Below are 24241 nucleotides of genomic sequence, written 5' to 3' on the forward strand. Positions count from 1 at the left end.
GAACTACTCACCTGCGTTTCACACCTACTTAGAGCAGCCAATTGAAAATGTCCATTCATGAAAGCAGGACCCAACGTTGCATGGAGATTAGTGTCTGAAAGCCTGCTCACCGTGACCTCCATCCTAGGGTTGAGAGCGCTGCCCTGGAGCTTGCTTACCAAGGCAAGTTTGGGGGCTTCTCTCAGCCTCGGTTACCTTTTAAGTGTGAAAGAAGAGCGGGAAAGCGGTCTCTCTGGACAGCCCTGGGGACCAGATGAGAACACAGGGCTCACTGGAGGACCCGACACAAACCGCCCGGCCTCTACCCACAGACCCGCCTTCACCTTTGCCCCTCCCAGTTACGCAACAGTGTAGGCACACGGGAGTGGGGATGGGGGGCGGCGACAGGTGGCCTCCGTGCCCTCCTCTGAGGCACCAAGGGGTCCCAGCTGCACCGCACAGTGCACTGTCGGGTAGGGGCGAGTCTGCCCTGCCGGCAGTGCCCCTGACCCGCCTGACCCGCGCCCCCGGCTGTCCCCCGTGCGCCCTGGAAGCCCGGGTGTAGCCTGCACTTGGCCTTGGTTCCCCGGGCTGTGGCGCCGGGCGGGGCAGCGGCGGGACCTTTCCGGAACTTTCCGGGGAGCGGGGGGAGGCTCGCTCTCCCCGCCTCCAGCCTCCGCCCAGGGACCGCACGGGCCCCAGCAGAGGCCGCGAGCCCTCGCAGGAAGCGGCAGCGGCAGCGGCAGCTTTTACTGCGCCAACGCTGTGGCCCGAGGCTCCGTGCACCTCTGGGTAAGAGGCATCCCGCGGCCGATATCAGGCACTTGGCCAGGGAAAAGGGACCCGGCGGGGAGAGAGGTCACCTCTAAAGCCGATTGTTAACCCAGCTCTGTCCCGCATCTGGGACAGCGCGGCCCCTGTGCATCGCGTTCCATTCCGCTTCACACTTTTTTTCTCCACCCGCGGCATCCACAGCTCTTGCAGCCCCCTGCTGGAACCCGGGTCTTGCGACGTCCTGGGGTCGTGGAGCTGCTGCCCTGCGAGGGGAGGTTAAAAACCAATGTATCCGTGGTCTTGTGAATGGGAATTTATTGGTGCCCTGGTGTGTAGGAATTTCTGGCATCTTCCACTTGTTGACTGTGTCACTCCGGCGTGGTCCCAGCGCGCAAGGGGTTCTCAGCCCCCCGGGGTAGGAGGTGACGTCTGCTGGTCTACCCACAGTGGGGCCGGTCTATCCACATAGTCTGTGGGATGGAGGGGCGGGGGCTCAAGAAGTATCCTTCAGCTATGGCTGGAACCAGCATTTAGGGCCTGTGCTAAACAGGAACTGGTAGAAAGGGTTCTCTGGTGAAATTGGGGTGCTTTCCTTTCTCTTCGTTTCTCTCTTTTAATAATAAAAATCCCAACCTAGCCTCGTACTCAAAGACACAGGGAGCAGAGCTCTGGATTTGCCTGGGCTGCCCATTGCTGTGGTGTAGGGTTCTGACCCATTTTTGTGCCATGTACCACTTTGGCAGTTTTGGGGAAACTAGGGACCGCTTTTATGTTCAGTGCTTTTGAAGGTGTAAAATAAAAGGCAGAGTGTTATAAGGGAAACCTATTCCAAATCACTTGTCCAACTATTAAGAGAATTGATGTAGTATAGTAGCATATATGCCTTTTAAAAATAATGCATTAAGTAACATCATCTAGCAGTGGATCTAATAGCTGTCATAATTTTGAAATAGTAACAAACATAAATAATATTTCAAGATTTGGGTAATGCCTGTAATATAAGAAAATATCTGTGATTTCTGTTGGTGATAAAGTCATAGGTACTGCATGTATCTGCTGGGGTTTGTTGCCTGAGAAGAATGAAGTGTTACTCAGTTGTGTTAGATTCTTTGTGACCCCATGGACTGTAGCCTGCCCAGCTCCTCTGTTCACGGGATTCTCCAGGCAAGAATGCTGGAGTAGGTAGCTATTCCCTTCTCCAGGGGATCGTCCCCACCGAGGGATCGAACGCAGGTCTTCTGCATTGCAGGTAGATTCTTTACCATCTGAGCCACTATTTAAAATGGAAGAAAGTGCTAAATTTCAGTTAGAGATTAGTGAAGATGAAGATGTAAATGTTTATTTTCTATGCAAGTTCCTGGTTAAGTGGAAGGCACTGCCCAGGAAGTCAGGTCACATGACTTCTGATCTTGAGGCTTCCACTGACTAGCAGCATGAGCTTGTCTTTTGGACTTCTTTTCACCTTGACTTCTTCATTGTACTGTGGAGATAATCACACCTTCCCCTGTATTTAAGGTGTCCAGTGCTATACCTGGCACAAAGGAGTGAAATAAGTACTGTTTACTAGAACTTGTGTCCCTCTCTGGATCCCAAGCCATTGCCATTATGTCCCCAGTCCTGGTACATAGAATGTGGTGGTGGTTCAGTCACTGAGTCCGGTCCAACTCTTGCCATCCTATGGAATGTAGCCCTCCAGGCTCTTCTGTCCATTGGATTTCCCAGGCAAGATTACTGGTATGGGTAGCCATTTCCTTCTCCAGAAATTAGTCAATAAATATTTTTTGAATGAATAAATACATTGGAAATTATTGCTTGTAACTACAACTATAAAACACTCAGAATTTATCCAGGGGACAGCTGGTGGTTTGTGAAATGACTCTGCTTAAAATAATCTGGGGTTTCTTTTTCCTAGTGGCTGAACACATCTGGAGCTGGAATGCTTGAAATGTCAGTCAGGGCCCTTGGGTCTATGTGGGTCTTTGTGACTAGTGTTCTGCCAGAGAAAACGAAACTTGATGTTTATAGGAAACTAGAACTCTTTTGCAGAACAGTTTCTCCTCCATCTTACCTGTGTCTAGGCTCGTTAATTTGATGTGATGTAACACAGGAAGTTGTCTTATAGGGAGTGGAGCCTGACCCATGATGAGGCATTTCTGGGCCCAGTGGCACATTTCTCTTTCCTCTTTTCTTTTCACCTTCCCCTGCCCCATTGCACATTACATAACTCCTCTATGACCCTTAAAGATTTGGTAAGTAGGAGCAGTAGATGGAAGTTGCTACAGGCTGGCCAGATTAGACCTAAAGCCAGCTAGCTGCTTCTTAATGCCCAGCCTTAAAAGTCTATGTAATCCAATAAATGTGGATGTTAATAGGAAGAGGAAAACCAGACTCAGCCAGGGACCCCTGTGACTTACTTTGTAAAATTGCTAAGTTGGGGTGGAAAGATGGGGAGAGAACTTTGTAAAGAACAGTAAATTTAGAGCACACTGGGGCTCTCTATGGCCGCAACTTTGGAAAGGGCAAATACTTATGTCTGAATTGCATCCCCTCAAAAATTCATATGTCGAAATCCTAATCCCTATATCTTAGAATCTGACTGTTCAGAGAGAGGGCCTTTAAAAAGGGAATTAAGGTTAAATGAGATCATAAGGGTAGGACCGTAATCCATTATGACTAGTGTCTTTATGAAAAAAGGAAAAGACACCAGGGGTGCATGTAGAGACAAGACCACATGAGGGCGTAAGGAGGCCCAGGCTAGGAGAGAGGCCTCAGGAGAAACTATACATGCTGACACCTTCGTTTTGGACTTCCAGCTTCTAGAATAGTAAATAAATTTCTTCTGTTTGAGTGACCCAGTTTGTGGTATCTTGTTATGAAAGCCTGAGCAGAATACTATACAGGCTGAGGAATGTTAGATGGAATGTGAGCTCTTTCTTCCTTCCAAGCTTTTTCTTGAAGGTTACACTGATCTTCAAGGCTCTATGTTCCAAATGATGTTGCTAAAAGATGGAGGAGGAAGGCTCAGCTCAAATAAGTTTTCTTTTGCAGAGCCACTGACATTTCTGATTCAATTTTTGCTGTAGGATAGCCTGATGAAGCAGTCTAATTAAATCTGGACTTTGCCCTTTGAAAACAAAAGCTTAAGCACCTGACCCTTTGGTTCTGCAGATCCATGGGATGAACCCTCCGTGCCACATGTCTGGTTGCCTGAGTGGGGTTGACTCTCAGGGTAACTAGGAATATCAAAGTGAAAAGAGTTGGTTAATATATAAAAATATTATACTGCTGCCTTTACATAGGGCCCCAAGGGACCCTGATCTTAAACTTCCAGCCTCCAGAACAGTTAGAACATAAATTTCTGTCATTTAGCCATTTTTCTTTTTTTTCTTGTTTGGTTTTGTTTTTAAGGGCAGCTCTAGCAAGTAAATAGATCTGGGCACTCTATTCTGAGTCGTGATCCCAGCAGTTCCTTCAGTTTCTCTTAGGACCCCTCCCCCTTACCTACCCAAGAGAATCTCATACGCTCTTTCTAGAGACACTCTGTATTGTCCCTTGGATCCTGTCTGAGGTTGTTAAGGCCTTCTTCCCCTTCATGACCCTGACAGTTAGGAAAAAACAGAACTTGACATCTTAAGCAAATGACCAGCCTAGTTGTTGAGCCATGTACAGAGCAGATGCTTTATAATTGGATGGTGGGTGATGGGTTGATGGTGCTGGTGATGATTCTTAAGGACCATGGGGGTAATTCCTTTTTAATCATAATGATTTTCCAAGTTTTGACCCTAGCTTGGTCCTCAGGGAGCTTTCATTTCATGCAGCAAGCTCCGGCCCTATCTACAGTAATGGAGAGAAGATACCTCTGTTTTTATCCTGGGACCAGTCTCTAACTTCTGGGGCCTATGGTGATTTCACTCTATGTACTTTCTCTTTTCCTTGGCAGTTTGCTTTAAGGCAGCCCATGATGTCTTCGTAGGAAAATAATGGGTTTTAATAATCACCTTGCTTACAGTACAGAATGTGAGAGCATCTCAAGGAGGTTCTGGGTTTAGTAGATGTGGTTTTGTGTTTCTGTGAGCCTGTGAATGGTGTTCGAGGTGGGGGACTAGACATCCTCTTTTCTGGCCAATTGGGTTTGCACGGTAGTCACGAGCCTTTCAAGGTCTATGTGGTCAAATCTAAGCTTGTTTTGAGTCACAGAGAAGGAGGGGCCTTTAAAGTCAGCTGGACGCAGTGACTTATTTTACACTTCTGGAAATGGACTCAAAATGGTTGTGACTTGCTTATGGCTCCACAGTGTCTCTGTTTCCTTACTTATAAAACAGGGGTAATAATACCAACTTCTTAGGTTGTTGTGAGAAATTATGTGAAGAACATAACCTGTCCTGTCACATAGAAAACCTTTGGTGATTTTTTTTTCTGATGTTTTCATTGTTTCTGGGATAGTGCACAGCGACTCCCAGTGAATCATGGTCAGACTTGGGGGAACAGAAAGGGAGATATGGTTCCTATTCTGTTTATGTTCAAGTCCTGGCAACAAACCCTTGTCATTCTTTGCTGCAATAATTCAGAGCCCAATCAGTTTAAAGAGTTAGTAGAACAAGTATTCCCATTTGAGCATCTGCTTGTGAACCTGTTTCCCTTTCCCCCTCATTTAGAGGATCACAACGTTTAGAGAAGGAAGGGACCTTTGAACCTATGCAATTCAATCCTTTATTCCATTGTTGAAGAAAACATAACCCAGAATAGTTAAGGATGAGCTCTACCTGGCACTACCTGGAATGTGGATTTGGGTCTCTGACTGCTGACATATCCTCATACAAGGCTTATGCAGTAGTGGGGAACTGTGTCACTAATCTAGATGTAGGAAAGACATGAGCTTGAGGAGCCTGGCACACCTGTTACCTGGCACCCCCTCATTCTGTCTTAACCATTAAAGGATTGAATTTGGCATCTCTTCAATCACATTCAAAGAACACTTGTATAACTTATAATTAAAGAGTCCCTTCTCATTGTGTTAAGACCTCACATGCTGGATTCCAGGCAACAATATGCCTGACAAATTGGCCAGTCCCTATTTATAATGAAACTCCATTCCTTAGAGTCTTCTTGTATGTGAAACTCTGAGTGGGAATCACAGCACTCCTGAGGCTGATGCATACTTTTATTGTGATCATTGAGTGGGTTCAGGAGACCAAGGCAAAGCTGGATCCTTGCTGTGTGACTGGAAGCAAATTAATTCTATGTTAGGCTCCCGCTCTCCTGTGATCCTTGCTCTACAGTCTCCAGATGGACATGCACAGGCTTATGCACATGTTGAAACCTTCAGTATAGTTACTTGACTGAAGGCCAGCTGTGAATGGTGGGGTTAAAGGGGAGCCAAATTGTGATATTTTATGCACTAGAACATGAGAGGTCAAGCTCCCATTGGCTAAAGCAAGCAAGGAATCAAAGCATTTCCCCCCATATAATTCAGTCAAAACCTGAAAATTTTCAGTTGCAATAATCCAATTGACTGACATTTTCCCCTTTTCTGGGGCTGTAATGTGAGCTGATTTCCCTCCCATGAACAGAGTTTCTGTTTTCTGCTTAGTTAATGTATGGTTTGGGGAAATCATCAGTCCTTCCCTATTATACAGCTTTCTGACTGTAAAATGTATATAGGCTAGGGAAACTGGTAGGAAATTTCTCAGCAGCAAAGGAAGCCAGTGTTTCATTGCTGCGTCCTCATTAGTAACTCTTAATCAGCAATTCTTTAAAGAAAATTCCTACAGTTCCCTCCTAAAGAGCTAGAGAACTAAAGAACCCCAATGTGATTCTAAGCCCTGAATCATCAAGGAGCTGTGTGGAATTGTTTCCTGGGTCTATTTGCTCCTGGTCCACTCCTAGAGCACTAGTCTCACAGCTTAATGTTTAAACAAACATTTGACATTGCAACAGCTCTAGAGGTAGAGTTCTGACATGGCCCTGCAGGCCTAAATGAAGGTTGCTCCATTTTCTTTGTTAACAAAATAGTAATCCAGTTCCTGAATACACAGGCGATATCATTACTCAAGGGGAGGTGAGCCAAGAGGAAGGGTGCTGCCTGTATAATCCCTCCGTGGGCTCCACTCCTTTGGCTCTGAAGGTTCTCAAAGGGTGTGGATTCCTTCTCTCCCCTGGTGCTTTGGACCTTTGCTGCACTTTGCTTCACTTACACCCTCTCTTCCATATAGCCACCCAGAGCAAGGTCCCATTTCACATCCTTCCTTCTTTATCCGCTGTGGCTAATTTGTCACAAAAATGGCTTCAACATCGGTTTTGGATTCACACCTTCGTCTCTCTTCTCATGTCTATTCCAAACCCTGGCTGGTTCCTAAATTTCTGAATCAGCTACTGAATGATCTTTATATCCCTGGTCTTCTTACTCATCCCGGGCTCCTCAGTGTGTAGCACAGTGCCTGGCACATAGTAAACACTCAAAAATGCTGAATTCAACTGAATTGCTCTAAGTCATCCTCTCAACTCCCCCGCGGGGGTCTTCTTCAGTTTCCTTAAGAACTTCAAGGGCTCTCATTGCCGTTAGCAGGGACCACAGCTCATACGCAGCCAGGGCTGAGCAGTAACAAATACGAATCTTGGCTATGTGGGGCTGGATGAGCTTTAACTTCGTTCAGGGTGTAGATGGGCAGTGACCAGTCTACAGATGGGCAGTTCCAGCTGAGAGCTGACATGGGAGAATGTGGGCTTAGTGTTGTCAGAGAGGCCAACGATCTGGAATTTTGAAGGTGTGTGTGTGTGCTCCCTTCAGTCATGTCCGACTCTTTGCAACCCTATGGACTGTAGCCCTCCAGGCTCCTCTGTCCATGGAATTCTCCAGGCAAGATTACTGGAGTGGGTTGCCATGCCCTCCTCCAGGGCATCTTCCCAATCCAGGGACTGAACCTGTGTCTTTTATGTCTCCTGCATTGGCAGTTCAGAGAAGGCAATGGCAGCCCACTCCAGTACTCTTGCCTGGAAAATCCCATGGACGGAGGAGCCTGGAAGGCTGCAGTCCATGGGGTCGCTGAGGGTCGGACATGACTGAGCGACTTCACTTTCACTTTTCACTTTCATGCATTGGAGAAGGAAATGGCAACCCATTCTAGTGTTCTTGCCTGGAGAACCAGGGACTGGGGAGCCTGGTGGGCTGCTGTCTATGGGGTCGCACAGAGTCGGACATGACTGAAGTGACTTAGCAGCAGCAGCAGCAGCATTGGCAGGTGGGTTCTTTACCAGTAGCACCACCTGGCATATTCAAAATTTTTAATATTGGGTTAGTAATGTTCTCACATTACTAATTCAGAATTTAGGCAGAATTTGTGAGTCAAACAAAACACAGCTCTGGTCTGCATTGGGACTGCAGGTTGCTTCTTTGTGACCCTTAGATTAGATGACTATTGTCTAGGATTAAGCTTCCAACCCCAAACTTTACTTAATGTATGCCCACCCAGTCTTCTTTCTCCCTCTTCCCAGTGGACTCTGGTTTAGACTCCCTTCCTCCTTGCCCACAGTTGTGCCATGCTCATTCTAGGTGATTCTGTTTCCTAAATCTCCTAACTGTCCCAGACTAGCTCAGACAGGCCCTGGCCTAGACTTCCCTGTTTCTGCCCAAACAATTCCTCTCTCTTCAGCTGCCTAGATGTCAACTTTGGCTTTTGTTTTGTTTTCCTGAAGGGGCCCTTCCTACCTCTCATTCAATCATTCTCTTTCCCTTTTCTCTGCCTTATCTAAATTTTTATTTGTATTTCTAATGCTAACACTGTATTAGGCCCTTATCATTACACGTGGACCTCTGCATTAGTTTCCTGATTTTCAGACCTGGTTTTGCCTCTCCTTCAATTTAATTTCTCCCTGACACTAGATTCATTTTTTCAAAGCTGCCTCCTCTGTTCTATCACTTCTTAAAACTTTTTTTTTGTTTTTCAGTATAAAGCCTCGGTTCGCTAGCATGGCCCTTTATAATTGGACTGTGATGTTTCCTTATTATCTACTCCTCTCAATGTCAGTCAGTTCTGGTTGGCCTTCCCAGCTTATTAGTCAGAGTCTTGGGAAATACTTGGCATGCTCAAGGCTGTTAAGAGGGTTTAATGAAACAACTGTTTACAAAGGTGTGGGCAGGGTTAAGGGGAACCAGCAAGAGTAGTGAGGCAAATGTATTGATTTGGGGCATGAAGAAGCAAGCAGAGGGAGTGATTACTGGCACCTTGAGAAAAAACTGTAGCTGAGAAGAGGGCCACCCCACAAGAGCCAAGGCCTTTGGCTGGGACAATCTAGTATTGCTGAGCCGAAGCTTGGTTGGGAGGGGTCCGGGCAACAAATATCCTAATTTCATTCTTTTCCCATCCTCTAATCTACTGGTGCCTCCCACTGGCTGACTCTAACTGGAAGCCGGAGAACCAGGGAGGCCAGCTGATGCCCATCTCACAGGTTAGCTCTCAGGGCTTGGAGAGAGCAGAGGGGGCTGGGGAGAGGCCTGGAGGGTGGTAGCCCACTCTTTTACTTACTTATGCTGTTCCATCTCCCTTGTACCCTTGCATAGCATCTCCACTTGTCCAGATGCTGCCAGTGTTTTATCTCTTGCTCAGATCATGTCTGTTTCACCAAACTGTCATTGGTTATTTCTTCCCTCCTCAAAACACCAGAGGTGTTTAGTTCCTACTGATTACATTGCATTTTGCTCCTTCAAGTTATGTCTAAGAACTGGGATATAAACCCAGAGGTTTGGAAACCAACCCCAACTTTCTTCCCCACCAATCCAGAGATGATGTAGGTGGTGAAAAATACAGGTGCCTCATTTTTTGGCAGCTGTTCCTGAGAAGGTGGCTAGAGAGTGCTACACTCTTGGTAGGGTACAGAGGTTTTCTGCCTGCTGCCCCCAACTGTCTGGACCCAAGAGATGACAAGAAGGACTCAGATACTCCATAAGTGTTGTGAAGATAGATGGGACCAGAGTCTTGAACCACTGAACCAGAGTCTCAAACCATCAGGCAATTTCAGACTCTCTGGGAAAACAGATGCATCAAAATGCCAACAAATAAACGATGACTACAAGAAAGTTCTAAGAAGGGCAGGATAGGTACCACAGTTTGTAGACCAGCCTGGCTGGAGGCACTACAGAAGCTGGGACTTGGGCTGGACTTTGGGCCGTGGCTAAGATGAAGAAACGGGAGGAGGGAGCATTTCAGGAAGGTGTTATAGTGGAGGGTGAGGGACTAATGTGTTCTCTATTCCACTAGAATGCAAGTTCTGTCAGCACAAGGACCTGGTGTGACATGTTCACTATTGTATTCCCAGCATCCAGCACAGCTCCTGTCATAATGAAGGATAAGATCTCAGTCACTGCCTTAGCCCACTTGGGCCCCTATAACAAATATAGTAGCCCCCTCTTATTGGTGGGGGAATATGTCCCAAGACCTCTTCAGTGAATTCCTGAAACCATGCATAGTACTGAATCCTGTATATACTGTTTTTCCCTCTATCTACACATCTGTGATAATGTTTAACTTATAAATTAGGTACAATAAGAGATTAACAATAAGAATAAAATAGAACAATTAGAACAGTGTAGTATAATGAAAGTCGTGTGAATATCATCTCTCAAAATCTTATTTATCAATTTAATATAAATTTAGTTTTCCATCCCAGCTAAGCACGTATCACTCTGGGGTTGTAACTTTTACAGTTTGAGGCGTGACAGCAAACTAGCATGAATTTCTTTTTCTTCTTCTTCTCAATTTCATGATAGGTTTGTTCTTACCATACCACTTACCAATCTCAGCATAGGGTTTTTTTTTCTTTTTCCCCCTTTACTGAAAACCTTCACCTTTTCATTTAAAGGAAGCACTTTATGGCTTTTTTTTGGCCTTATTCAAATTGTCAGAATCACTACTCTTGTGTTTTGGGACCTTTATTAAGTAAAAGAAGGGTAACTTGAACACAAGCACTGCAATACAGTTTATCTGATAGCTGAGGTGGCCACTAGGTGACCAACTGGTGGAATAAGCTGGACGAAGGGAGGTCATGTCCCACGTGGGATGCAGCAGGATGGTATAAAGTTTCATCACTCCACTCAGAGTAGCATGGAGGTTAGACTATGTGAATTGTTTATTTCTGGAATCTTCCATTTAATATTTTTGGACTGCCATTCACTGTACATAACTGAAACCATGGAAAGCAAAGCTGTGAATAAGGGGATCTATGGTACCACAGACTGCTGCTGCTGTTTAGTTGCTAAGTCATTTCTGACTCTTTTGTGACCCCATGGACTGTAGCTTGCCAGGTCCCTCTGTCCATGGGATTTCCCAGGCAAGAATACTGGAGTGGGTTGCCATTTCCTTCTCCAGGGCATCTTTCAGACCCAGGGATCAAACTGGTGTCTCCCGCACTGGCAGGTGGATTCTACCATTGAGCCACCTAGGAAGCCTGTACCAAAGATTAACTGGCTTATATACAACAGAAATTTATTTCTTGTAGTTCTAGAGCCTGGAAAGTCCAAGATCAAGGTACTGGCATGATTGGGTCAGGGCCGATGTCATTTCTTTGTGTCCTCACATAGTAAAAAGGGTGAGGGACCTATCTGGACCCTCTTTTATAAGGGCACTAATACCATTCATGAGGGCTCCACCCTCAGGACCTAATCAACCCCAGAGGCCCCACCTCCTTGGGAGTTAACATTTCAACATGTGGATTTTTTGGGGGACACAAATGTTCAGGCCATAGAGTGAATTAACAGATGGCTGGATTTATTTAGTACCTTTACATGTCAGATGTATACGTGATGAATGAAAGTAGAACTTCATTCAGAAAAACTGTATTGGGTATGGAGGAAAACATAAACACTTTCAAGCTAGGAAAAAAAAGATGTGCACACAGCTCATTACCTTTAATTTTCCAATATTTAAATTAGACCTTCTAACATAAAAAAAAACAAAACTTTCCCCTGAAATTTGGCTCACCTTGCTCTTGGCCTGCATTATCAGCTGCTGGCAAGCTCTGCTGTTCTTCCGTTAGCATCTAAAGCTACTAGACTGGGAATGGGACCAGGGTAGATGGGGAAATTGCTATGTGTCAGCACAAGTCCTTGTGTGTAGCAGGTATGCAATACATACTTGTGGAAACACTCTTAGCTATAGCAGAACTGTGATGATGCAAATTTCATGTAACTCTTTCCATAAAGATATACTTGCACATTTAGTGTTGCTAAATGTAATTTAATCTGAATACCTTTTGTGTAGGAGACAAATCTGTAAATAAAAATATAGCTTAGACAATGTTTTTTGAGCACTTCTGATTGATGACACTTTCCTTTTTATCAAGGTTAAATGAGTAAAAAAGATGAGAGAACTTTCCTTGGTGGAGAAGATATCTTGTTTCAATACTGCAGGTGAAAGAGTGTGACAAAAGAAAGGAAGGCCCCATGCTGTATTCTTCAGGAGTAATTATTGCATTAAAAAATCATACTGTAGCTGTGTTATTTAATTGTAAAATTTGGCCCACTCATTCACATAATTATAGCATTCAACAGAAATACATAATTAAATTGCTTTTTAAATGCCACCTGACAGTTGAGTGGATTTGTAAGGAGGAGCAGAGCAAAATTTGTTAAACATGTAAAATCTTCCATCTGACTGAATAGTAGTGAATGCATTTTAGTGTAAGTATATTAAAATGTACCTGAGATTTGTTTTCAATCAGGCATGGTGAGGCGAGCCCATCAGATGACTGCCATGAAAGATGAAGCTTTGACTCCCAGTTCCCTAGGAACAGGACGCCTGCTCCACCACACTGGGTCACATGGGGAAGCACCCAGATTGGTCAGGAGGCAGGCAAATTAAGGGGAAAGCATGGGCAAAACCTGGGTTTCCCTGGTGGCTCAGATGGTAAAGAATCAAGACCTGGGTTTGATCCCTGGGTTGGGAAGATCCCCTGCAGATGGGAATGGCTACCCACTCCAGTGTTCCTACCTGGAGAATCCCATGGACAGAAGAGCCTGGAGGGCTATGGTCCATGGGGTTGCAAAGACTTGGCCACAACTGAGTGACTAACACTTTCACTTTTCATGGGCAAAACCTATGGTGTGATTTTCATGAGGCAGGGGGAGCAGACTGACCAGGTTTGGTGCTGGCTAGTTTGAATAATTTTAGTGGACTCTGGACTGTAGGGGCTGCCCTCATTGTCTTGATGTCTGGCCCTGGGATGATTAGGGGCGAGGAATATTGCCTTCTGGAATGTAAAAGCCAGATAGAGGGAGTGGTTCAGGTTTGGGCTTTGGGTTGGCTGGTGTAATTACCAAAGGTGTGCTTCCAGACTGAGGTGTTCACATTTTTAGAAGTTGGCTAGTCCTAGAAACAGTGTTTCTTTGGGACTAAAGCTTCCCTGGTGGCTCAGAGGTTAAAGCGTCTGCCTCCAGTGTGGGAGACCTGGGTTCGATCCCTGGGTCGGGAAGATCCCCTGGAGAAGGAAATGGCAACCCATTCCAGTATTCTTGCCTGGAGAATCCCATGGACGGAGGAGCCTAGTAGGCTACAGTCCACGGGGTCGCAAAGGGTCGGACACGACTGAGCGACTTCACCTTCAATAAAGCCCCCAGATGTCAAACAGTCATAAAATACAGAAATTAAAAACATGATTAATACAGTAGGATTCAGAATATCTCCAGGAAGCTTTCAGGAAGTGTCTTATCCAGTGCCACTGATAAATGCTGCAGATATGCCTACAGACTTGACTTGCATGTGCTTCAGATTGAGATGTGATCACATTAAGGAACCATAGCATTCTGAGCGGAGAAGGCAATGGCACCCCACTCCAGTACTCTTGCCTGGAAAATCGCATGGATGGAGGAGCCTGGTAGGCTGCAGTCCATGGGTCGCTAAGAGTCGGACACGACTGAGCGACTTCACTTTCACTTTTCACTTTCATGCATTGGAGAAGGAAATGGCAACCCACTTGTATTCTTGCCTGCAGAATCCCAGGGACGGGGGAGCCTGGTGGGCTGCCGTCTCTGGGGTCACACAGAGTCGGACACAACTGAATCGACTTAGCAGCAGCAGCAGCATTTTGAGGGGCAGTGCGTGTCATTTTTATGGCAATCCAATCATGGTGACAATTTCCCTCTGATAGTTTAAGTCAGAGGGTGTGATGGCTACTGTTATGTATCAACTTGACTGGGCCATAGGGTGCACAGACATTTGGTTAAACATTATTCTGGGTGTGTCTATGAGCAGTGTTTCTGGAGGAATTAGTAGACAGGGTAAAGAAGGTTGCCCTACCCAATGTGGGTGGTGTCATACAATTAGCTGAAGGTCTGAATAAAACAAAAATGCTGACACTCCCATGAGTAACAGAGATCTCAGAAGAATCCTAAATCACCAAGGATCCAGACATTTATTGTGACTTATTTTCTCATTCAATATTATCTAATTTTGTATCTGTAAAATTGGCCCCCAAGTTGTATAGGCGTCCCTGGATCTGCCTATAAGGCTGCCCTTCTGGAGCATGGCATGTGAGGGCCTAGCAAAGAGGTCGTCCAGAGATCTAGAGCTGGAGAAGGTCCAGACTGGGAGCTTACCACCTCTGAATTTCTGGCACCTTCTAATGCCTGCATTGCTGCTCCTTAGGGCATTCAGGAAAAGTTGCTTTACACAGAAAGAACTCTTTGTGGCTCTGGTATTGCTGCAGATTCAAGTGACTTTTGGGAGATCACCTTGGGTCTCTGAGCCTCAGTTTTCCCATTTGTAAAGTGGTATCAATACCTCCAGTGTAGGCTCAGGTATGGGCCTTGTGAATTGTAAAGTTCTAGGAACATGGGAGGGAAGTATGATTATAATTGTGTTGCTACTTGTATTTCTGTTATCTTGCTATTACTTGAAATATGCATAGACGTAGCATTTCAGTGACTAAAGAGCAAAGCTAATGTCCATCCTGACATGCAGTTGTTTGCTGTTTCATTCATTCTAATTTTTTATTGTGGAAACTTTCCAGAATATCCCCAAAAAACACAGATTACTACAAGAAATGCCCATATAAATCCATAAATTGGCTTTAAATTATTATCAACTCTGAAATAATGCCATTTGTAGCAACATGGATGGACCTAGAGATTATTATACTAAGTGAAGTAAGTCAGACAGAGACAAACATCGTATGATATCACTTATATGTAAAATCTGAAAAAAATGGTACAAATGAATTTATTTAAAAAACAGAAATAGACTCACATGGATAACAAATTTATGGTTATCAAAGGGGAAAGGAGGGGCAGGGATAAATTTGGAATTTGGAATTAGCAGATACAGACTATATATAAAACAGATAAACAACAAGGACCTACTACTGTAGGGCACAGGGAACTATATTCAATATCTTATAGTAACCTATAATGGAAAATAATGTGAAAAAGTATATATACATACATACACACATACATATATATCTGAATCACTTTGCTATATGCTTGAAATGTAAATCAACTATACTTCAATAAAAAATTAAAATTTAAAAAATATTATCAACTCATGGCCAATCTTGTGTCATCGACACTCCTACCTACTTGCCACTTGTAATATTTGCAAGGAAATCCAAATGATTTAAACTGTAAGAATATCAGTATGTATTTTTAAATTTTAAGAGCCCTTAAGATTATATTAATGTCAATACTATTATTCTACCTGGCTCATTCCCCCCAAAACTTAAATTTTTTCTTCCAATTTGCTTAGTAAACTAAAATTTAATAGCATATATTCTCTCCCATCTCACTCCATGGGGCGTAATCTATATTATATCTGAATGTAAATAAAATTCAGCTGGTAGGCATTTTCCTTGAGTTATCTCTTAAGTCTAATGCTGTGAGACTCCTCAACGGAGGAGTCAGTTTGAATTAAACTCTCATCTTCAATTAATCATGTGACCTTAAGCAGGTACTCCACTTTACACTAAACTTCAGTTTTCTTTTCTGTAAAATGGGGATACTAACACTCTCTTTACAAAGTTATCGTAAGGAGTCTGTCTCTGAGATACCATAAGTACAACTAAAATGCTCAACAAGTGTTAGCTGTTACTGTTATGACAGTCTCTCCATACTTTTTCTTATTGAATCCTGTCTTCTGGAAGTAATTTGGTGGAGAGATGTAAATAACTGATGATCAGTTCAGTTCAGTCGCTCAGTTGTGTCTGACTCTTTGCGACCCCATGAATCGCAGCACACCAGGCCTCCCTGTCCATCACCAACTCCCAGAGTTCACCCAGATTCAGGTCCATCGAGTCAGTGATGCCATCCAGCCATCTCATCCTCGGTCATCCCCTTCTCCTCCTGCCCCCAATCCCTCCCAGCATCAGAGTCTTTTCCAATGAGTCAACTCTTCGCATGAGGTGGCCAAAGTACTGGAGTTTCAGCTTTAGCGTCAGTCCTTCCAAAGAAATCCCAGGGCTGATCTCCTTCAGAATGGACTGGTTGGATCTCCTTGCAGTCCAAGGGACTCTCAAGAGTCTTCTCCAACACCACAGTTCAAAAGCATCAACTCTTTGGCACTGAGCCTTCTTCACAGTCCAACTCTCACATCCATACATGACCACAGGAAAAACCATAGCCTTGACTAGACAGACCTTAGTTGGCAAAGTAATGTCTCTGCTTTTGAATATACTCTCTAGGTTGGTCATAACTTTTCTTCCAAGGAGTAAGCGTCTTTTAATTTCATGGCTGCAGTCACCATCTGCAGTGATTTGGGAGCCCCCAAAAATAAAGTCTGACACTGTTTCCCCATCTATTTCCCATGAAATGATGGGACCGGATGCCATGATCTTCATTTTCTGAATGTTGAGCTTTAGGCCAACTTTTTCACTCTCCTCTTTCACTTTCATCAAGAGGCTTTTTAGTTCCTCTTCACTTTCTGCCATAAGGGTGGTGTCATCTGCATATGTGAGGTGATTGATATTTCTCCCGGCAATCTTGATTCCAGCTTGTGTTTCTTCCAGTCCAGCGTTTCTCATGATGTACTCTGCATAGAAGTTAAATAAGCAGGGTGACGATATACAGCCTTGATGTACTCCTTTTCCTATTTGGAACCAGTCTGTTTTTCCATGTCCAGTTCTAACTGTTGCTTCCTGACCTGCATACAGATTTCTCAAGAGGCAGGTTAGGTGGTCTGGTATTCCCATCTCTTTCAGAATTTTCCACAGTGTATTGTGATCCATACAGTCAAAGGCTTTGGCATAGTCAATAAAGCAGAAATAGATGTTTTTCTGGAACTCTCTTGCTTTTTCCATGATCCAGCGGATGTTGGCCATTTGATCTCTGGTTCCTCTGCCTTTTCTAAAACCAGCTTGAACATCAGGGAGTTCACGGTTCACGTATTGCTGAAGCCTAGCTTGGAGAATTTTGAGCATTACTTTACTAGTGTGTGAGATGAGTGCAATTGTGCTGTCGTTTGAGCATTCTTTGGCATTGCCTTTCTTTGGGATTGGAATGAAAACTGACCTTTTCCAGTCCTGTGGCCACTGCTGAGTTTTCCAAATTTGCTGGCATATTGAATGCAGCCCTTTCACAGCATCATCTTTCAGGATTTGAAACAGCTCAACTGGAATTCCATCACCTCCACTAGCTTTGTTCGTAGCGATGCTTTCCAAGGTTCACTTGACTTCACATTCCAGGATGTCTGGCTTTAGATAAGTGATCACACCATCATGATTATCTGGGTTGTGAAAATCTTTTTTGTACAGTTCTTCTGTGTATTATTGCCACCTCTTCTTAATATCGTCTGCTTCTGTTAGGTCCATACCATTTCTGTCCTTTATCGAGCCCATCTTTGCCTGAGATGTTCCCTTGGTATCTCTAACTTTCTTGAAGAGATCTCTAGTCTTTCCCATTCTGTTCTTTTCCTGTATTTCTTTGCATTGATCACTGAAGAAGGCATTCTTATCTCTTGCTATTCTCTGTAACTCTGCATTCAGATGCTTATATCTTTCCTTTTCTCCTTGCTTTTCGCCTCTCTTCTTTTCACAGCTATTTGTAAGGCCTCCCCAGACAGCCATTTTGCTTTTTTGCATTTCTTTTCCATGGGGATGGTCTTGATCCCTGTCTCCTGTACAATGTCACGAACCTCATTCCATAGTTCATCCCGCACTCTATCTATCAGATCTAGGCTCTTATATTTATTTCCCACTTCCACTGTCTAATCATAAGGGATTTGATTTAGGTCATACCTGAATGGTCTAGCAGTTTTCCCTACTTTCTTCAATTTGAGTCTGAATTTGGTAATAAGGAGTTCATGATCTGAGCCACAGGCAGCTCCTGGTCTTGTCTTTGTTGACTGTATAGCGCTTCTCCATCTTTGGCTGCAAAAGCCTTAGTTAACAGGCCAGAAGGCCCAAGGGCGAGGAGCTAATGAAGGAGGCAAGCCTTCCAGGCATTTTGCCACCTGGGCACTAGGTGTAAGCCCAACCCATGCTATGTGTAGATGAGCTTCACTTGTGTCTCAGAGACTGGGGCACACAGAGATCCAGAACTTCAGGACTTCACAGCTCTGTGTAAGCTTGATAGGGAAGCTGGAGCCCAGAGTGCAGGTAGGAGAAATGGGGTAGGTGGCGAATGCTGGTGGTTGCCTGTTGTCTGTTTTCCCTCTTTGGTTTTGAAAGTTTATATGAAGGTGAAGGTGATATAAACTTTCAAAACCAAAGAGGGAAAACAGACAACAGGCAGTCTCCATGAAGGTGATATGTTAAAAAGATGGCCTTGTGGTTATTGAAACCCCAAGCAAAGAGGGCCCAGCCTGTTGTGGGCTTGAGATAAAATAATAGTGACCCATACAAAGACCCCTCAGTTTCCTCAAGAGCAAAAATAACTGAAAGATTGACTGTAAGTCCTATTGGCCTGGTGGATCTTTTGTTAAGATGCTCTGAATAATCCTTGTTTAGAGGCCAGCTCTGTTTGAACTCAGCCAAGTGTCCTAGCTGACACCCAGTGAGTGGCATGTCACATGGCCCAGGATTACGGAGCTCTCGACACTGGCAGTCTGCATTGATTTTCCAAGAAGGACTGGCTGTGGAAAGGTGTGGAGTTCCAAAGACTTGTCTGGACCAGGACCCCAGATCAGCAGCCAGAAATGTAAGTAGGAGGTGCCTAGCAGGCTGTCTTATCTTTCAATTAGCAGGGCTTTTATTTCTTCAGTCAGACTACAGATATAGCAGAACATTTATTTTGATTCTTTGAAGGAAGCACTCAATTGATTTAGGATTAATTGAGGAATTTTTATCTAACTTAAAAGTATGACATTATTTAATTAGAACATGTATTTGATAAATGAAATAATTTCCATTAAATAAATGTGGCACTTGTTAAAAGAAAGTAAACTTTGCCTTATTGATTGTTTTAAAAAGAGTGTGTGTTTCACTTTGTAAGAGTGTAGAGAGAAAGCAGCTATGTTTCCTGCGTTGCTGGTGATTCTTATTTCTTAACTTCAGGTATATGTGTTTCAGGCTACCTTCTAGGGAGACTCAGAGACTTAGATTGTGCTCCTTAGTTATTTTGTTGACAGATTTTTGTATTTCTTTGCTGTTGACTCCAGGGTCAAATTTGGCCTTTTCTTTTTTTTTCATTCTGGTTCAGATTATGTGACTTGCTTCCTTCAATTGTCTGTTTTTTTTGATTGTTTCTCCAGTCTTGGTTTAGGTCAATGTTCCAACATTCCAGAGTGGGATCTAAATTATGATTTTGCATTATTGCTCTGGTTTCTTTCTGGTCTTTGACTTTGTATCATGCCCTACCTTCACTACTGATAGCATTAGATTGTGGTTTTGGTTTTTCTGATCTGAAAGTTAGGATGACATTATATTGTTAGAATGAGTGTGTTACTGAGATTTTCAAGTGTTTTGAAATTTGGAACATTTCTTCTAACATTTTATTTTGTGTTGGTGAAATTTTTGTTTATTGTTGAAATTTGACTGCAAAGGCCGGGACATTCTGCTTGATGATGATTATTAATGAAGTTGATAGAATTAGTTCAGAGGACTTTGTGTTTATTAATACAGAATCCAGAAATAAGCTGTGGGGAACTGCTGAAATAAAATAGAACTTGCCTTCTTGGCTGAATGAGGGAAGTATTTGCATAAACTCTTCCTCTTTCAAGAGGAGAATCATGGGGTACTAGGCTGGAAGGCAATTAGGAGGTTGAAGGGCCTCAGATTGCGTGGCTTGAAAACAGAAACTTAGCCAGGCCTCCTTTTAGGTCATTATTTTGTAACTGCGTGGAGTTAAGATTCTGTGTCAGGGGAATAGCCTAGCAGTCCAGTGATTAACACTCTGCACTTCCACTGCTGAGGGCCTGGTTCAGTCCTTGATAGGGGGACTAAGACCCCACAAGGCATGTGGCCAAAAAAACCCCCCAAAAGATGTTGTGTTAGGACCATGAAAAAGTGGTTTTCCTAAAAGTCAAGTGAGGAGATTTGCTGTCATATAGAAAGGCAGAATACGAGGACTGTCTATTCACCATAAAGTATCTTCTTTCCAATGAGAAAGTAACATTCTACTTGGTGATTTCCCCAACTCCTCAATCATTCAGTTCAGTTCAGTCGCTTAGTTGTGTCCGACTCTTTGTGACCCCGTGAACCACAGCACGCCAGGCCTCCCTGTCCATCACCAACTCCCGGAGTCCAGCCAAACCCTTGTCCATTGAGTTGGTGATGCCATCCAACCATCTCATCGTCTTTCGTCCCCTTCTCCTCCTGCCTTCAATCTTTCCCAGCATCAGGGTCTTTTCCAATGAGTCAACTCTTTGCATCAGGTGGCCAAAGTACTGGAGTTTCAGCTTCAACATCAGACCTTCCAATGAACACCCAGGACTGATCTCCTTTAGGATGGACTGGTTGGATCTTCTTGCAGTCCAAGGGACTCTCAAGAGTCTTCTCCAACACCACAGTTCAAAAGTACCAATTCTTCTGCACTTAGCTTTCATTATAGTCCAACTCTCACATCCATACATGACTACTGGAAAAACAATAGCCTTGACTAGATGGACCATTGTTGACAAAGTAATGTCTCTACTTTTTAATATGCTGTCTAGATTGGTCATAACTTTCCTTCCAAGAAGTAAGCGTCTTTTAATTTCATGGCTGCATTCACCATCTGCAGTGATTTGGGAGCCCAGAAAAATAAAGTCAGCCACTGTTTCCATTGTTTCCCCATCTATTTGCCATGAAGTGATGGGACCAGATGCCATGTCTTAGTTTTCTGAATGTTGAGTTTTAAGCCAACTTTTTCACTCTCCTCTTTCACTTCATCAAGAGGCTCTTTAGTTCTTCTTCACTTTCTGCCATAAGGGTGGTGTCATCTGCATATCTGAGGTGCTTGATATTTCTCCTGGCAATCTTGATTCCAGCTTGTGCCTCCTCCAGTCCAGCGTTTCTCATGATGTACTCTGCATAGAAGTTAAATAAGCAGGGTGACAATATACAGCCTTGATGTACTCCTTTTCCTATTTGGAACCAGTCTGTTGTTCCATGTCCAGTTCTAACTGTTGCTTCCTGACCTGCATACAGATTTCTCAGGAGGCAGGTTAGATGGTCTGGTATTCTCATCTCTTTCAAAATTTTCCACAGTTTATTGTGATCCACACAGTCAAAGGCTTTGGCATAGTCAATAAAGCAGAAATAGATGTGTTTCTGGAACTATCTTTGTTTCTTCGATGATCCAACGGATGTTGGCAATTTGATCTCTGGTTCCTCTGCCTTTTCTAAAACCAGCTTGAACATCTGGAAGTTCATGGTTCACATATTGCTGAAGCCTGGTTTGGAGAATTTTGAGCATTACTTTACTAGCGTGTGAGATGAGTGCAATTGTGCGGTCGTTTGAGCATTCTTTGGCATTGACTTTCTTTGGGATTGGAATGAAAACTGACCTTTTCCAGTCCTGTGGCCACTGCTGAGTTTTCCAAATTTGCTGGCATATTGAGTGCAGCCCTTTCACAGCATCATCTTTCAGGATTTGAAATTGGAATGCCATCACCTCCACTAGCTTTGTTTGTAGTGATGCTTCCTAAGGCCCACTTGACTTCACCTTCCAGGATATCTGGCTCTAGGTGAATGATCACACCATCGTGATTATCTTGGTTGTGAAGATCTTTTTTGTACAGTTCTTCTGTGTATTCTTGTCACCTCTTCTTAATATCTTCTGCTTCTGTTAGGTCCCTACCATTAAGAAACAAAAAAACAAAGAAAACTCAAACAAAACCAAATTGACTGATTTTTAAAATTTAAAACTCACTGAAGAAAATGTGAGAAAAGCACATGCACAGAAGAGGGAAAAATCAATTATAGCTATATCAAAACACTGCTACTATTTTAGGTGTCAATACCATGAAAAAATGGTTTCCTTGTTGTGGAAAGTATGGAAAATATCTGGATTTTTTCATTTAAGATTTTCATGTTAGCACTGTTTATTGTTGACAGAGATAGTAGATATAGTGGTTTAAAGCAGACACCCTGGCACTAAAGTGTCCAGGTTCAAATCATAATCCACATGTGAGCTTTGCCTCAATTTCATCATCTGTAAAATGGTGATAATGATAGTCAGCTCACAGGTTAAATGTTTGTGTAAAGGATTTAGAACATGTTTGTTATTGTCATCAAAATAGTTTATTATTATAATATTAATGTATGCATATAGTAGAGAATTTATAAGATACAGAAAAGCAGAAGAAATAAAAATCACCCATTATTCTAAAACCCAGAGAAAACCACCAATGTTAACATCTTATTTTTTTTAAATGCATTTTTCTCTTACATAGTTGAACTTGTATTTCCAATTTATATTCTGATCACAACATAAGCATTTTATATGCTCTTTGTAAACATAATTTGAAAAAACTACATAGGTCAGCTTGTGTAACAATATTTTATGTAACCTTTCCTCAAAGTTTGACATGTGGATGGCTATCTCTGTTCCCCCTACCCATTTAAAATAGAAGCAATCATAAATTAGCCTTGGTTAGAACAGTCTGGAGCCTGAGCCTTCCCTGGCCAGTCTAGAGCCTGCAGTTGTTTTTTCTGTAACCAGGATGAAATCAGATCCAATCCACAAGCCAGTTAACTCAGATTTGACTGTTTTATGAATGAATATGTGAGTTACATCTTTGTAGAGTCTTGTCTTCTTAAGTATTAGAGGTTATTTCCTTAGACCTGAGTCCCAGAAATGGAAGAGCAGGGTCAAAGGATGAGAAATGTTTTTGATAAGAGTCATACTGACTTAAACTTGTGGCAGCCGTGAATGAGCTTTCCTCAGTTTCTGTAACCCTGTGTACCCTCCCCCAGGTCTGGGTTGCCTGTCAGATCTGAAATGCTGAGGAAATTGTCACGGGTGCCAAAACAATGGAACAGAGTTAATCCTAATTAAGATCATCACTCTGGCTTCTCCTTCTCACTCCTCCAGGGCCCTTCCTTCTTCCTTTCATAGCCTTTCCCCCTCCCAGCTTTCTCTAATTCCCTTGTGTAGCCTTCCTCTTCTCCACTGGTGGGAAGTCATATAATTAAATTGTTACCATTTAGAAGTTAGTGATCTTAGCAGCTAGAAGTGTTATCCCCCAGCTGGGTACTTGCTGGGTACCCTCAGCTGGGTACTTTTTATAAAGGGTTCGTGGAACATAGGAACCCACAGGATGGTGCTAGATGGTGAAATTTAGGGCTCTGTAATACACAAGGTGGGGGGTATTTTGTTCGAGGCCCCTCAACTTACATGATAGATCACATCCAAGATATAAAGCCCGTTCTGGGGATGGGGTGAAGTCAAGGCCAGTTTCTGAGTAGCCTTCATTTCCTCACTGCCAAAACACCAACTGCTACAGCAGAAACATCTTTTCCTAAAGGTGAAGTACATCTCTTGGAAAACCTATCAAGGGGAGGTTTTTACTGAATTGGATATAATAAAAGACTTGTCAGCAGGATATGCAGATTCTTTACATAAAATATAGCTTTATGATACTGGGGAAGGGCTCCTTTTATAGCTTTTTAATCATGTGGTTGAAATTGCCAAAGGTGTGGAGAGGCTTTGTTCATGTGTCTATAGCCAGTGAGCTGATTAAATTGCATGTCCCTGGCACAGCAGATCCAGGTACTTCTGAGTGGGACCGAGGCTCTGATTTCTGTGACCTGAGCCCTGAGCTGTAGAAGGTGGGTTTCTTGCTGAACTCTGTTTTCAGCAAGGTCTCAGGTGGCAAGGAATTGTAGACTCATACATCTCTGATGGACCAAAAAGCCAAAGAAAGAGTTGAAGAATGCGCCAGAGAGAAGAGGGTGACAGTGGGTTACCCTAGATGATGCCCTCGTTTTAGGGATGGACAAGGATGGGGACAGGCATGTTATGAGAGAGAACTTAAAAGGTGAGGTTTACCTGGTTCAAACAAAGCCTGCAATGTCCTGAAGGAAGGAGAGGGAGAAATGGAAAGCTTAGCTGGTGGAGCATTCTCAAGAAGCTCTTGATCATGGCCAG

The 24241-nt window shown here is 43.4% G+C and overlaps 1 protein-coding gene across 2 annotated transcripts in view; it reads left to right on the plus strand.

Moving 5' to 3' along the window:
• Positions 1 to 629: 629 nt before the first annotated feature.
• SQOR (sulfide quinone oxidoreductase) overlaps positions 630 to 24241 on the plus strand; it is a 54483-nt gene continuing 30871 nt past the window's right edge. Inside the window, exon 1 of one of the 2 annotated variants that reach the window (XM_040226445.1) lies at positions 630 to 771. The gene's annotated coding sequence lies outside the window, so the exon portion shown is untranslated. Of the gene's footprint in view, positions 772 to 18773; positions 18869 to 24241 lie in introns of those variants that run through there. The other variant, XM_040226446.1, reaches the window with a different exon arrangement.

The sequence above is a fragment of the Oryx dammah genome, unplaced genomic scaffold (genome assembly GCF_014754425.2).
Source record: "Oryx dammah isolate SB20612 unplaced genomic scaffold, SCBI_Odam_1.1 HiC_scaffold_26, whole genome shotgun sequence".
In the NCBI taxonomy this organism is placed as follows: Eukaryota; Metazoa; Chordata; class Mammalia; order Artiodactyla; family Bovidae; genus Oryx; species Oryx dammah.